Consider the following 13267-nt stretch of genomic DNA (forward strand, 5'->3'; position numbering starts at 1 on the left):
CTGCAAGCACCGCAGTCCTGCTGGCTCGGGCAGCAAGAGGGGTTTGCCTCCTGCTCCAGAGCGTGCTCTTGCTTCACTGAGCAAAGATCTCCATCCACAAACAGTAAAAGACATCACCTCTGTGAACACCAAATTACACTATCAAGAGAGGAAAAGCTTCAAACTGAATAAACCTCACATCATCACAAAAAATCTGTAACTTCCCGTCAGGAGCTTTCACTGAGAAAGGGAAAAGGGTTCCATTCTCACCGCTGCTTGCCAGGCAGCTTCCAGAGAGAAGCGTGGGGTCTGAACCACAGATGAAAAACACTGCCACAACTCCGAGCTCGGCAGCCCTGCAAGGTAAGGATCCCAACAAGTACCAAGGATGGACATACGGACATCAGACAGTTAGTCAGAAGTCTGTACACCAGGATCCCATGCTCACAGGAGATGGGAACCCTCCCCATACGTTGTACAGGACACCTACGTGTCCAATTTGGGATGGTGAATGCCAGAAGACAGCAAGAAGTTCAAAATTATGTTGTTAATACTTTATTATGATGTTAAAGAGTTGTGTCAACTCAATCTTTTCATGAACCTGAATGAAGTAGTCTTTTTTTTTTTTTTAATATTTTAGAAATGCCCAACCATTACTCAGTAAGCAAGAACATGCCTCGCGATGTTGCTCTCCTCAAAGGACTCTAATATCAGAAAGAATGCAAATTTCTTTATCAATAATCAAAGGTATGGAGTTTAGAAAGTTTAGACTGCATATCCCTGACTACCTTCAACAAGTGAAGCAATATATTTGGTGCAAGAAATGCACCTGTTTGATAGAAACGGCGATGGTGAACGAGATCAATATGAATGTACTTGTAAACATGTTGTATAACCCAGCAATCAAATACAGTGTAGCTTACCATCTTTGGCTCCAAATCAGGAAGATCTGGTTTTAAACTGTCAAGATACAAGAAAATATATGACTTCATCTGAAACCAGATAAAAACAGATTTTTCTAATCAAGTCATTCCATCAGTTTTCTATAAAGCATCAAGAGCCTTTCTCTCACTGTGAACAAGCCATTGTTTCGACAACCTTTTTAGACATGCTGAGAAGCATTTTTAAATAGCAAGGACAATTTAATTGCGGGTGACATTAATCGACTATCTGAAAGAACAGCTGCATCTTCAGATGACATGGAGAAGTGTGAGCTGGATGTAAAGTATAATAAAAGAATGTTTTCTCCTTCATTTACTATTTTTGTGTAAGTTCTACCTCAGAAATTTCATTTCAACTGTTCACAAAAAAGCTAGAAAAGAAAATAAGGTGGTAGGGAAGAAGCCTTTATGTCCATCTAAAGCCTATGTTAATCTGTTTCAAAGATTATCCTAAAAAAGTGATTTGTTTTCTGTTCACTGAACCAGGCTGCTTCACTGAAGTCAGGGATGAGAAAACTCGATGTTAAATAACTGCAATTTCGTGAGTCTAAAACTTGAGCCTTCTCATTTTATGCTTTATAACTGGAAGCAAACACTGGAGTCCAAACGGCTATGAAATTCAGCCTTTGCAGCTTAGGCATGTTTTAATTATTCCCTGTAGGATTATTACTGATGTCTCACACAAAAGACCTCAAATACAGGAGGCAGCCTGAAGAATTTAGACAGAAAATGAATTACAAAGCATGCCCTGAACACAAGAACTGACATCCAGCCTCTGGCGTGTCGTCACCAATAGTTGTCAGTGCTTGGTACTTCAGTTGTCAGTGACACCGTCAGTTGTCAGTACCACCACAAACGCAGACCGAGGTGAGCGTATGCATTCCAACTAGGATTTTGTACTCGGCTGTTCTTGATACCGCAGATACCATTCTCTCCTGGGCAGAGGAGTGACGTAAGGCCATCACTTCATATCTTTGACAAGTTCTGAAGATGAAGCAGCTTACAGGATCTTTTGAAGTTATTCTTGCACGGACTACATTACAATTTATAAAATAGTGAGAGAGCTTCAAACCTGGAAACTCAGCACTTTTAGTTCAGTCTAGTCTGCGAGTTGGCAAATATCATGTCTATGCCCACAGCACAGCCAACAATTACCTGGTGAATGAAAGAAACGTAAACCAGTCCAGAGGGATGAAAAGAAACATTACTCAAGCTCTGTTAAACTTCCATGTGCAGCAAAGTTAGTATCAGCATAAAAGGAGGGAAAACTGTTCAGCCAATTCCAAAACCTCATCAAAACAACAGCTTCTTAGACGATTTTTCCTAAACCAAGATGTTGCTACGAAAGTCAGCCCAAAAGGCAGACAAATGTAATAGAGATAAATGCCAAAAACTTGCAGAGAGTCTTTGTCAGGAGAGGCAGTTACAGCAAACTTAAAGTTTCACAACGCAAACATTAGTTTTGCCAATGGTGTATTTTTTGAGGGGAAAAGTCTGAAGTATCTCCAGAGCGGATGGGGAAGAGTTTGCAAAATGAGATATAAACAATATTTCAGTCAAGATGATGGAGTTTATCCTCTCTTTTGGAAATTTTCAAAACACTCCTATACTTCACTCAAATCCCAAAATCTTTCATATAATACTGGATTCCCCGCATAGCAACAGACATTAAGTAAGCCATCATTTTAACAATTTTATTTATTGAAAGCTTACTGCCAGTTTTTCAGGAACTTATAAAACCAAGATTATACTTGGATAGAGAAGAGTCAACTGACAATCAGACAATCAAGCAAATAATTTCTCTGCGGAAAGCAGAGAGGCTAACATGGCTTATAAAATATATAGGATTATAGTTGGCCCATCTTCCAAGGACACTGAAAAACAGAGAAATAAGGTAAACAACTGACAGGGCAATAACTGAAAATCACTTTCTGTACTGTTGTGCAAGTCTTGTCTAAAATGCTCAGAATACATTTTCTAAATTCATTCACCCCAACACAAGTGCCCCCATAGATTCGTAATCAGTTTACAAGTGATTCTCAAACCTAGAAAAATATATTATTCCCACAGTCTGTATGCATACTATTTAGCAACCAAAAATCTTCGTGAGTTACCAGATCAAATTTTCAAAGCAGCTTCTTCCAATGACAACTGATTTTTAACTTGAAATTTAGTTTCCAATGCAAATCTCAGCACCCTTTCCCATTTACGCACTCATATGGGAAATACAGATAGTCAAAAGGCTTGAATTTGCATTTTCTGCAATTTCTTCCAGTGGAATGAAATGCTGTGAATACAGGGAGAAAATGGGTAGATTAGACCTCAGGTTTCTGAATAATGCTCTCTGCCTTGACACTGTTATTTGTGGGCTGGGGAAAGAAGCTTCTGTCTTAAACTACAGGAAGATTCCCTTAAGGAAGGGACACGAAAAGAACTGTTTCCACCAAGGCTAGTCATATCAGTCCCCTTAGGGTAGGGGTGGAAATCCCATTACCTGGCTTACACCTTCCACAGCTTCAAAAGGTATCCTTCATAGCTGAAGAAAAAGTTTCAACGTGACCACTTACGTAAAATGTTTTTCAAAGAACAGGTTATTATGGGATACTGCATTCCTCCAGGTACACTGCGAACTGGGAAATAACCAAAGACGCATGGGGATCTCAGGAATATGCCAGTAAAATTAAGACTTTTCCCACTTCTGCTTCAATACAACAGCTTTTGCTAAGTGAGCGCTCAACTGCACAGCTTCCCTCCGAGCTGTACAGCTCTCCACAGCACAGTGTCAGGCTTTAAACTCTCTCATTAAGCCCATACATACTTTAATACCCCACAGAATTGAAGGCCCTTCTGCTACTGCCTGCAAGATTTACTTTATATGCTGTCCAAGAATTACAGAGCATGCTCATCACTCCGGCAAGAGACAAAGAGTAATTAGGAGAACCAGTCAGGCTTCCAGGTTGCCTCAATGATATCCAAACATCTCTCTAAATGTCTAGAATCATGCTGAAATATTACATGACAAAAATCTTTCTCTTTCATTTATCAACTAAGAGCAAACCCAAAACAGATCAAAATCTGTAGCAATTTAATATTAAACTAAATAAAGAATAGAGAGCCGTCAAACCAAGAAGCAGAATTTGGGGAGTGCGGTGGGAGGTGTTAAATTTTTCAGTTTCATATGCTACAAAACCAAGTCCAAAATTTTGATGCAGTTTTATCCAAATTAAAGACTTCACTTGACACCATACTGCTAGATTACAGAAGTTGCTTAATAAAAACAATGTTTCAAGTAATTCAAAAAACCTTTAGAAAACTCCAGCAACATGTAAATAAATAAGCTTGAAGACAGGGTATATGATGTCTTCTCATGAACAGATCAATGTATGGTACTATTTCTGTTTTGAAACTGATGTTAATTTTTATTTTCAGAGAGAAAAATATTTGAAAGCATTTGGCAGCGGAAGTCACTTAAGAAACAAATGTGAAAACATCTCATATATTACATTCCTCTCGCCTCCAGCACTCTCATTTATTTCCACTCACTGTTGGCCACAACCCAGACATTTAGGGCTCCTCATCCACGACACCCGCATTCTGCCGTTTGAGTCTCACTCCTTCCACTCTGACAGGCTCACAGCCCTGTATATACAGTGTTCTTCTTCCTCCCCAAAGTGAAGCTCGGCTACAGGATCTTCTTGAGAGTATTTCACCACCTCTAGATGCTTTGGTGTAAAGAGACCCACGTCGCAGAAGTCAGATCTGTCACGGTGACTGACAGCTGGAGAAGGCTCCTGCCACCTTGCAGGAAATCCTCAAAACGTTTCTAATACCTCAGTGGCTGCCACACTACCCATCAAGAATAATAAAATAAATAAATAAATAAATCCTGATATTTTACCAAGCTTGGAAAGTCTAACAGCAAACATCCAGCACTGCACCTCAACAGTCTTTTACAAACAGATAGGCAGGAATCGGACACACGCTTCCCTTTTGGAATTGTGGTTTTCTTGCAGCATCAAGTGGAGAAAACTTCAAGGCTCTTTCAGTCTGACAGTTTAGTTTTCTACTAGCTTTAAAATAATCATAAATACCTAAGACTCATGGGCAATACACTATACTGTAGAACGTGACAGATGATAAGAATGCATGGGCAAATTCCAAGAACACTCAATGAGGTGATTAGTTTTCTAATTAATATTTTAAATTATTTGTATCATCCCTACATCCGCCTATGGCAGTTGTAGCCAGAGCAAAGCTGGCATCTGGTTAAGTTAGGCACAAGGTAAACACGCTAACGCAAGTACAGTTTTCTAAAAAAGAAAAAAAAAAAAAAAATCACTGCAAGTTTCAGCCTGAAGTATGGGCAATACGCACCCATGCTAAAAGCAAAATCACATTCACTCTGACGCTGACCCAAGCTGCTTCAGGCAGTCCCCAAACAGGCATCAATCTCTCCACCCACTAGTCTCACATCTGCGTGAGAATCCCTCCTAAGAATTCCTAAACACAGAAACAGGGAACTTCTCTAAAACTCATATGTGGCTTAGAATTTTGATTCGGAATTCCTGTGATCCCAAGGACGCTCTCACAAACACAGATAATCCTTTACAGGAAATATCACGGCACACGATCATCTACCTATAAGCACTGACAACAGACTCTTCCCTCTGCCTCTCCCCCAGCTCCACGGCATTAGCCAGAATTACCCTAAAAACATGGCGTGGTTGTACAAACAGTTACTTATACTTGGTGCTTCGGAGAAATGATGGAAATTCAGACATATTCTATACGTGAAGATAAACTGATTTATGATGCCATCTATTGAATTTGCATTGTGAGTATTCTTGTTTTCTATGTTTACTAGTATCACTCTACAGTTTATCTTACTTGTATCAATCTCTGCCTTAGTTTTACTAACTAATCGGACTAATTTATATAACTTAATTCCTGAGGAATTAACTTTCTCAGTTTAATTGCTGACAGTGTTAGAAAAGCACTTTCTAAATCCATTTTAAGAGCAGTGATTTATAGTATGAATGCAAACAGGGAGCAAAACAAAAGCAACTGCAGAGCTAAGAGCTTTTGATGAATGCAAAAACGCCATTAAAATGCTGTGCATAGTCTATATGACACAGTCAATTTTATCATTCTTTCTGTGAATGCAATTGCTTCCTCTGAATACGCTGAGAGAGGTACGAGTCCACGGATTGTTGGTGCTTGCAGAACTGCTTATCATTTTTTAAATTTAGTGGTGTACAAAAAAACACAGAAAGCTAGTGTGCTTTACAAATCAAGATCATAAAAATGAACTCAGCTGAGGCTGTCTCTTTGAGGATTTTTGAATCATGCCCCAGATAAGCCAGAAGGAAAAGAGATGACGAGCTTCTCTGGGAGACAAGCACTGAAGTACAAAATACATTAAACAATGATAGCACAATCAGGACTCACTTGACGCAGGAATAAAGCTGTTTTACAAAGTGAGAGTAAGAAGTTCAACATCAGAAGGAAACTGTACTATTTAAAAACAAGACAAAACTATCCCTCCTGGAACTTTCCTTTTATTATTTGATGATGAATTAATATAACCTTATTCAATCTGTATCCGTCACCACTAAAGGAGCGTTTCCAAGATCTACCAAGCCTGTAGAACTCATGATTTTGCTTCCATCTGTCCTGTTATTCCAACAGATAATAAATCATTCTGATCGTCCTGTGGAAGTTACATTGTGCATTACAGGATTAGACATAGCAGCAGCAAAACGGTTTGTCCCTTCCTAAGAGAAGGTTAGTTTTAAATAAAAAATAAAAAACACACGAAACAAAACACTACATTTAGTACCAAGTAGCACGTAGTTAACAAAATGTACCACGGTTATAACCCACACAGGTTGGATAAGGATCTCCTCCGAAATAAGCATTTGCTTTAACTGGGGAGCTGTTCCATGTAATATTAAAGAACATGGTACCAGAGAAAGCAAAATGAGAAGGAAGTTGAAGGAACCAACGACAGAACTGTAAGTACAAGAGAAAAGCGGGAGAGAGAAAGAAGGAACTGAGGAATGAAGAGTCTGAAAGGGAAAGGAAGAAAAAAATAGAGATGATGCCCAAAGATCCTGCAGCACTGCAGAATTCCGGCAGACACAAATACACTTCATGAAAAAGGATCACCCTGGCCACCTGCAAGGATGGAAGCAACAATGCATTTTTTTCACTCTTGGAATTGCAGGGCTCAGCATTTGTTTGAATAAGGATGACAGAGTAGAAAAAGCTGCCGTAATTAGAACAGAAGTTGCTTCAACCTGAATGAACAGATTAGCATTATCAGAACAACAATGCACTTAGAAATTTCATTAGGAAAGGAGCAGCCACACGTAGCAATTGTCCACAGAAAAGAAACCCAGTACTTTGAGCATGTTTGACAGAGGTGATGTTCTCAAATATGAGAAAGAAAAGAAGGACAAAACAAGAGGTGAGGAAAAAGAAAAAAGGTTATCTGACACAGAGTATGCCTGAAGCACATCTGTAAATGGATGGCGCTCACCACTTCAGTACTCCCCGCTCCTGCCTTGTCTTATTTTTGTTCTTTCTTTCTTTCTTTCAGTATATTGAAGAATATTTAACCTTCAATAGAGATTAACTTATTTTCAACGTTAAAGAAACTTTTTACATCAAAGGACAGACTCTGCAGCTTCTGAAGCTTCTCATTATTTTAGGTTTGAATCTCAAAGGCATTGGACAAGCGTGAGGTAAGTGTGAGATGCCAAACACAGTAATACGCTATGTCACAACAAACATAGTAGAGCAATAGCCACTAGCGAAGTCAAGCAGGAGATGGAGCCGGTCCATTTAAGTCTCTACAAATATAAAATATGCTTTTCCTAAAGTTTTCCAAGATTTTTAAAGAGTCCTAGTTACATGCAATAATTGTGAAGCATATCAAGCTAAGACTGGATATTACAGGGTACATAACACAGGAGAGAATTTGCAAGCTTCAAAGGCAATAGCAACATCAGGCAATCTCCCAAGATTCCCCGTACATTCAGAGTGACAGATGCACCTTCAGGCTGCTTTAGGAATTCTGTATCATCTCTGGAGCCATGTAATGACTGCAGGCAGATAAACACCGTAAGACTGACTGATGTGAGCGTCTTGCTTATCCACACCTCGCTCCTGAAACACATGTAGACATCTGTTCTAAGAAGTGACATAATTTTCTTTTTACCACAGATGTAATTTGAATACGAACTGAAAAAACTCAGCTCTTAAGAAGAACAAAACCTAATGGAACAGAAGGATAATTCTATCACAAGTGGTGAAAGTAAAATTTGGCTTGCAGCAGGATACACAGGTATAGTCCCATATTTTTTTATGTTTATAGAAGCAAACCCCAGAAAATAAAATTGAACAGATAAATGCCCAAGTCGAGATAAACTTACTCTTATGACAAGAGGCCAAATTCTAATCATGAATTAACAACAACAAAAAGATCTCTTCAGCAGTTTGAAGAACATTACACGCAAAACCCAGCAAATTATTCCATGTTGAATAGAACAGACAAATTTAAAAATACACAAAGAAACATAATACATCTCTAGTACCAGTTGCCACCACACCTGAAAAAAATCTTTTCTCCAGGCAAGGACAAGAATGAAGCAACAATTTCACTTTTCCATGATCTCATTCCCCCTTTAGGACCATTCCTTATTCCACACCACTCTTGCGTCAGACTCAAACATACGAGCTTGCAAGGAACAGAAGAAAGTGCAAGGCCAGGGGTGAAAAACTCTTTTGCCTGCACTAAATGAAAATGAGTAATAAAGGCTAAGCCCAGGGAATAAATAGCATATGTTGCAAATAATAGTACTCCCTTCCTGGGAGATTTACATAATAGAGTTCACATGTCAGCAACTGTTTGCCTATAATATAAATTCAAATTGACAAGACTGAGGTATTATGGAACAGCATTTATCTCAAGATTGTCAGGAGAAGTCATTTCATTTCTTATGATTCATTTCATTTATACGTTAGTGTATTAACTGGATACATTATTGATCTTTGCTCCATCCAATTTCAGCTTCTATAGAATGGACAAAGTGATCTGAAAAATATCACTCCTGGCTCTTCTTTTTTGTTTTTTAAAGTACAGGAGTGTCTGACACATATCTAAGTAAAACATCTCATGGTATTAGACATCCTATCACAGGAACACATTCCGGAACAGGCAACTGCTTTTGAGGAATTTGTTACCCTGAAAGTCAGCTTTTCTAGAGTTTGTGCTAGAATATCTAGGAAACTGTGTTTTTCTAGATGCTGTGCTTTCCTCTCTCCTTGACTGGAAAAAGGCAAAGATGGAAGCAATGATGACAGCCATGGTACACTCAAAAAAAAAAAAAAAAAAAAAAAAGGTTGTCAATCAGAGAGTAAGACTGCTACATATCTGGGTGAGACCACCTTTCAAGCAGAGAGGGCTGCTTCAAACACACAAGAGCCACAGCTGTCACTCTGCAGAACCACGGGTCTGTCTCTCCCTCTAAGACAGCATCACTCGACAGCTGCTATGAATATTATGAATACCATGGATGTCCCGTCACTTCCATCTGACAGTCTCTGAAGCATAATAAGAAGCCAGTCATTAAAAAAAACCCAACAAAATAAGCACCTGCAGAAAGCACACTGACATAATAAAAATGTCCTCCTAACTCCGCGGTGGTCAACAAGAATGAATAGCACATGGGTGAACCTGGACTGCTGTTTAATTTTACTTGGGTAGGCAGCAGGATTGGTAACTGTTCGACAATCTTTCTTCACTGTTCCCTAAGCCCTCTCCCATTTTTGGGATGCATCAAGTTCTAAAACCCTGGATAAGAACGCTACAAACAGGTTTTATGATGCAGTCACCTCAGGAGAGAGGGAGAGGAGCAAATGACAGCATTCTACTTGTTGTGCAGTAGCTCCGATTAGGGGCCAGCAGGGTCAGGGTCCCACTGAAAAAAGCACTACATAAAGGAAGAATAAAATAATTACTTTCGCAAAACCTGACAGTGAAGACAGACAAAGAATCAGGAAATTACTCAACTAATCTGCAAACCAAAGGACAATGAACATCCCATCTCTTCCACTAATTCTCTCTGGACACGCAGCCAGCAGGCTCGCAGCACTTCTAGCTTCCCAGAGGAAAAGGAGGCACCTCTGATCCTTCTGGTAACCGTGTCCACGGGAGTCCACATCCCAGATTCACGCTGTTCCGCACTGCTGGGATCTTCCTCATCTCCATGGCTGCTGCTCACCTGCGAGGATTTGCTGCACACAGGCTGCTCTGCATACACAAAGTCAGCGCTTCTCCTGTGGAAGGCAGCCCTTGGCAGCAACAATTTGCTTTTGACGTTTAAAATGTCTGACCTCACACTTAGCCATTTTCTGGTCGTATGCAATTTTCTCACAGGGAGCCATTCCCATTTGTCACGTTAAAATTTTCACCTTTGCATCGTAACGCTATTTTGACAGCGCCACTTTTTAAATCGGTTGTCTCCAGCCAGTAATAAGCATTATCGACCAAAGTTTAACCCATAAATTGAAATGCAGACAGCCAAGGTGTTCAGGTGGGACTCTTAATTTCGAGTTTCAGAGACTACCTGCAGCAAAGCGATTTCAGTCAAATAAAATATGCCAATATGATTTTATCTGCAATTTTTATTTAGTTGGAGGTCGGCACCTGGAAGCGAAGTGTGTACGTGCTGTCCTATGGAAAGCAAGAGCAGGCACCAGACCACAAGCCAGGCTTGCCAAGGGCAACCTCGGCATCGCTGGGACCATCGCCACAGAGGCCTTAACCCTTCCAGTAGTTTTACTCCCGACTGGCTCCTCTGTAGAGAGTATTATTTTTTTCATAGACTCACATTTAATAGATGTGAAATTGTAACTTCAAATAGGGCACTCGACAAATCTTACAGAATAGACTTGCGGTAAAACTGCAAAAGTTATAGCACCCCAGGCTACACTGGGGCTTCTTAGGGTTATTTACATTTTATACTAAAAGTGATACAATTGCAAAAACAGCACCTCAAAACAGTAGAGTTTTGGTGTTCGCAGTCTCAATTCTCTGCGCTCCTCTTGCTGCTCTCAAAACAAGGGGTTCGCGTCCGGATCCCGGGCCGGGACGCGGCTCCCGGCCCTCGCCAAGCTGCCGGTGCGGAGAGGGGATGTCAGCGACCCGGGGAAGGCCTCTGGGGGGGGCCGAGGTGGGGGGTCAGCAACCCCACACAATTCCCGCCGCCCGCACTCCGACCCGCGCGCAGCTCCTAGCACGCGCCCTCAGCCCCGCCCCCAGCAGGCGTTTCCCCGCCTATGGCGCTGAAGCCCCGCCCCCTCAGCCCAGACCACGCCCCAGAGCGTGGTGAGGCCACGCCCCCTCCCACCGCTAGGCGGATTCCTCCCCTCCCGGAGCCAATCACCCACAAAACACCGCCCCTCGCCCACACTAGGGTTAGGGTTACCCTCCACAGAGCCCCCAGCCCCTCCAAGGCCTCCCAGGCCCCTCCCAGCCCCACTCCCAGCCCCCGCCCCGGGCGCGCGCGCGTGCACACACGCACACGCACACACACACTCACACACAGCTCCACTCCCGGCACCCCCCCGAGGCCCGCCTCCCCAGCCGCTCACAGCCCCTTCGCGGCCCGGAGTCCGTCCCCCACCACGCCCGCAGCCCCTCAGGCTCAGGCCGCTCCGCCGCCGCCGGGGTGCGGGCGATTCCGCGTTCCTTTTAAATACCCTCCGCAGCCAATCAGCGCACCGCTTCCCCGCGCGGGGCACGCCGGGAGCTGTAGTCTCCGCGCCCCCGGCCCGCGGCGCGCATGCGCACGGCGCCCCTTGCCGCTGCGGCGGTTGTGCGGAGACCCCTCCGTAGCGGCGGTTGCGTAGGACCGCGGTCCGGTAGCGTGCAGGCCCCGCTGTCCTGCCCTGTCCAGCACAGTTATTTTTCTCGGCAGCAGCCCCAGCCCCGGGAGCAGAATAGCTGGTGTCAGAAAGCCCCGCGGTGTTTGGGCTGCTGCTGAGCGGCCTCGAGGCCACCTCCAGCCCCCACGATACGTGGGAACCCCCAGGTACAGCGACCAGGGCTGTTACAGAGAAATTTGATGAACTGTGTTCTCTCTGAATAGCCCCGTTACACACCAGCAGCTCGGCAGATGAAGCCTCAGGAGCTAACCGAGACTAAACTTTCTGATAAAAGTGACGCTGCAGACACAGAACTCACTGAACCCAGCAGATGGGAGCAGAACAGAGAAGGACCAAGGACACAGTTCACAGAATCACTGAATGGTTTCTGTTGGAAGGGACCTTTAAAGCCCATCCAGTACAACCTCCTGCCATGGGCAGGGACATCTTCAGCTAGATCAGGTTGCTCAGAGCCCCGTCCAACCTGGCCTGGAATCTTTACAGGGATGGTGCATTGTCCTGGTTTGAGTGACACGGCATTCATTTATCTCCTAATGCTGGAGAAAACTGCACTTTTGGAAGACCCTAGTGCCTGAATTTGTGAGAATATCTACTGTATAGCCAGCTACGGTGTGTGGGTTTCAAGCTCTGTGGTTTCCATGTGCAGGGATGAGGAGGAGCGAGAGCTGGGATTATTTCATACCATGACTGTCCCATTCAATATAAATTACAAAGTTTGCTGAGGAGTTCTCTCTCTCCCTTGATGGCTGCCATCCTGAGCACTCCTTGCCCCGGTGCCGGAGCCCTGAGCCCTTCCCTTCCTCCCGAAGATGCAGTACTCACAGTGTCCCACATTGGCTGTCCCTGCTGGGAGTGCATGGCTTCTGCTGATGGAATGGGCTGAGAATGATCCTTGTGTACTTTATATTGGTATCAATATTGGTTCTTTAGTTTTATTAATGTTAATTAATATTCTATTATTAGAAGAATAATTCTTATTCTATTAAATTTGTTTACATTTCAACCCTTGGGTTTCCTTGTTTTTTCTGTTTCCCATTCCCAGGGCAGGGGAGGGGGTCATCAGGTGAAAGAATAATTGTCTAAATGACAATAAATTGTTGCGGGTTTCTCAGACATCTCTCTGGGCAACCTGGGCCAGCATCTCACCACCCTCACAGCAAATAATTTCTTCTTTATATCTAGTCTAAATCTCCCCTCTTTCAGTTTAAAACCGTTCCCCCTCATCCTGTCGCTCCCCTCCCTGACCAAGTCCCTCTCCATCTTTCCTGGAGTCCCTTTAGGGACTGGGAGTGGCTCGAAGGTCTCCCCAGAGCCTTCTCTTCTCCAGGCTGAACCCCCCCAGCTCTCTCAGCCTGTCCTCACAGCAGAGGGACTCCAGTGGTCCCTGGAGTGAA

The 13267-nt window shown here is 42.9% G+C and overlaps 1 long non-coding RNA gene across 3 annotated transcripts in view; it reads right to left on the reverse strand.

Annotated features, from left to right (window-relative positions):
* LOC141743679 (uncharacterized) overlaps nt 1-11684 on the reverse strand; it is a 120519-nt gene extending 108835 nt beyond the window's left edge. For 2 of the 3 annotated variants that reach the window (XR_012587153.1, XR_012587151.1), the window contains exons 1-2: nt 11580-11684; nt 10980-11100 (exon numbers count right to left, since the gene is read on the reverse strand). This is a non-coding gene — a long non-coding RNA (uncharacterized LOC141743679). Of the gene's footprint in view, nt 1-613; nt 11101-11579 lie in introns of those variants that run through there. The other variant, XR_012587152.1, reaches the window with a different exon arrangement.
* Between the last annotated feature and the right edge of the window lie 1583 nt (nt 11685-13267).

Source organism: Larus michahellis, chromosome 5 (genome assembly GCF_964199755.1).
Source record: "Larus michahellis chromosome 5, bLarMic1.1, whole genome shotgun sequence".
Taxonomy (NCBI): Eukaryota; Metazoa; Chordata; class Aves; order Charadriiformes; family Laridae; genus Larus; species Larus michahellis.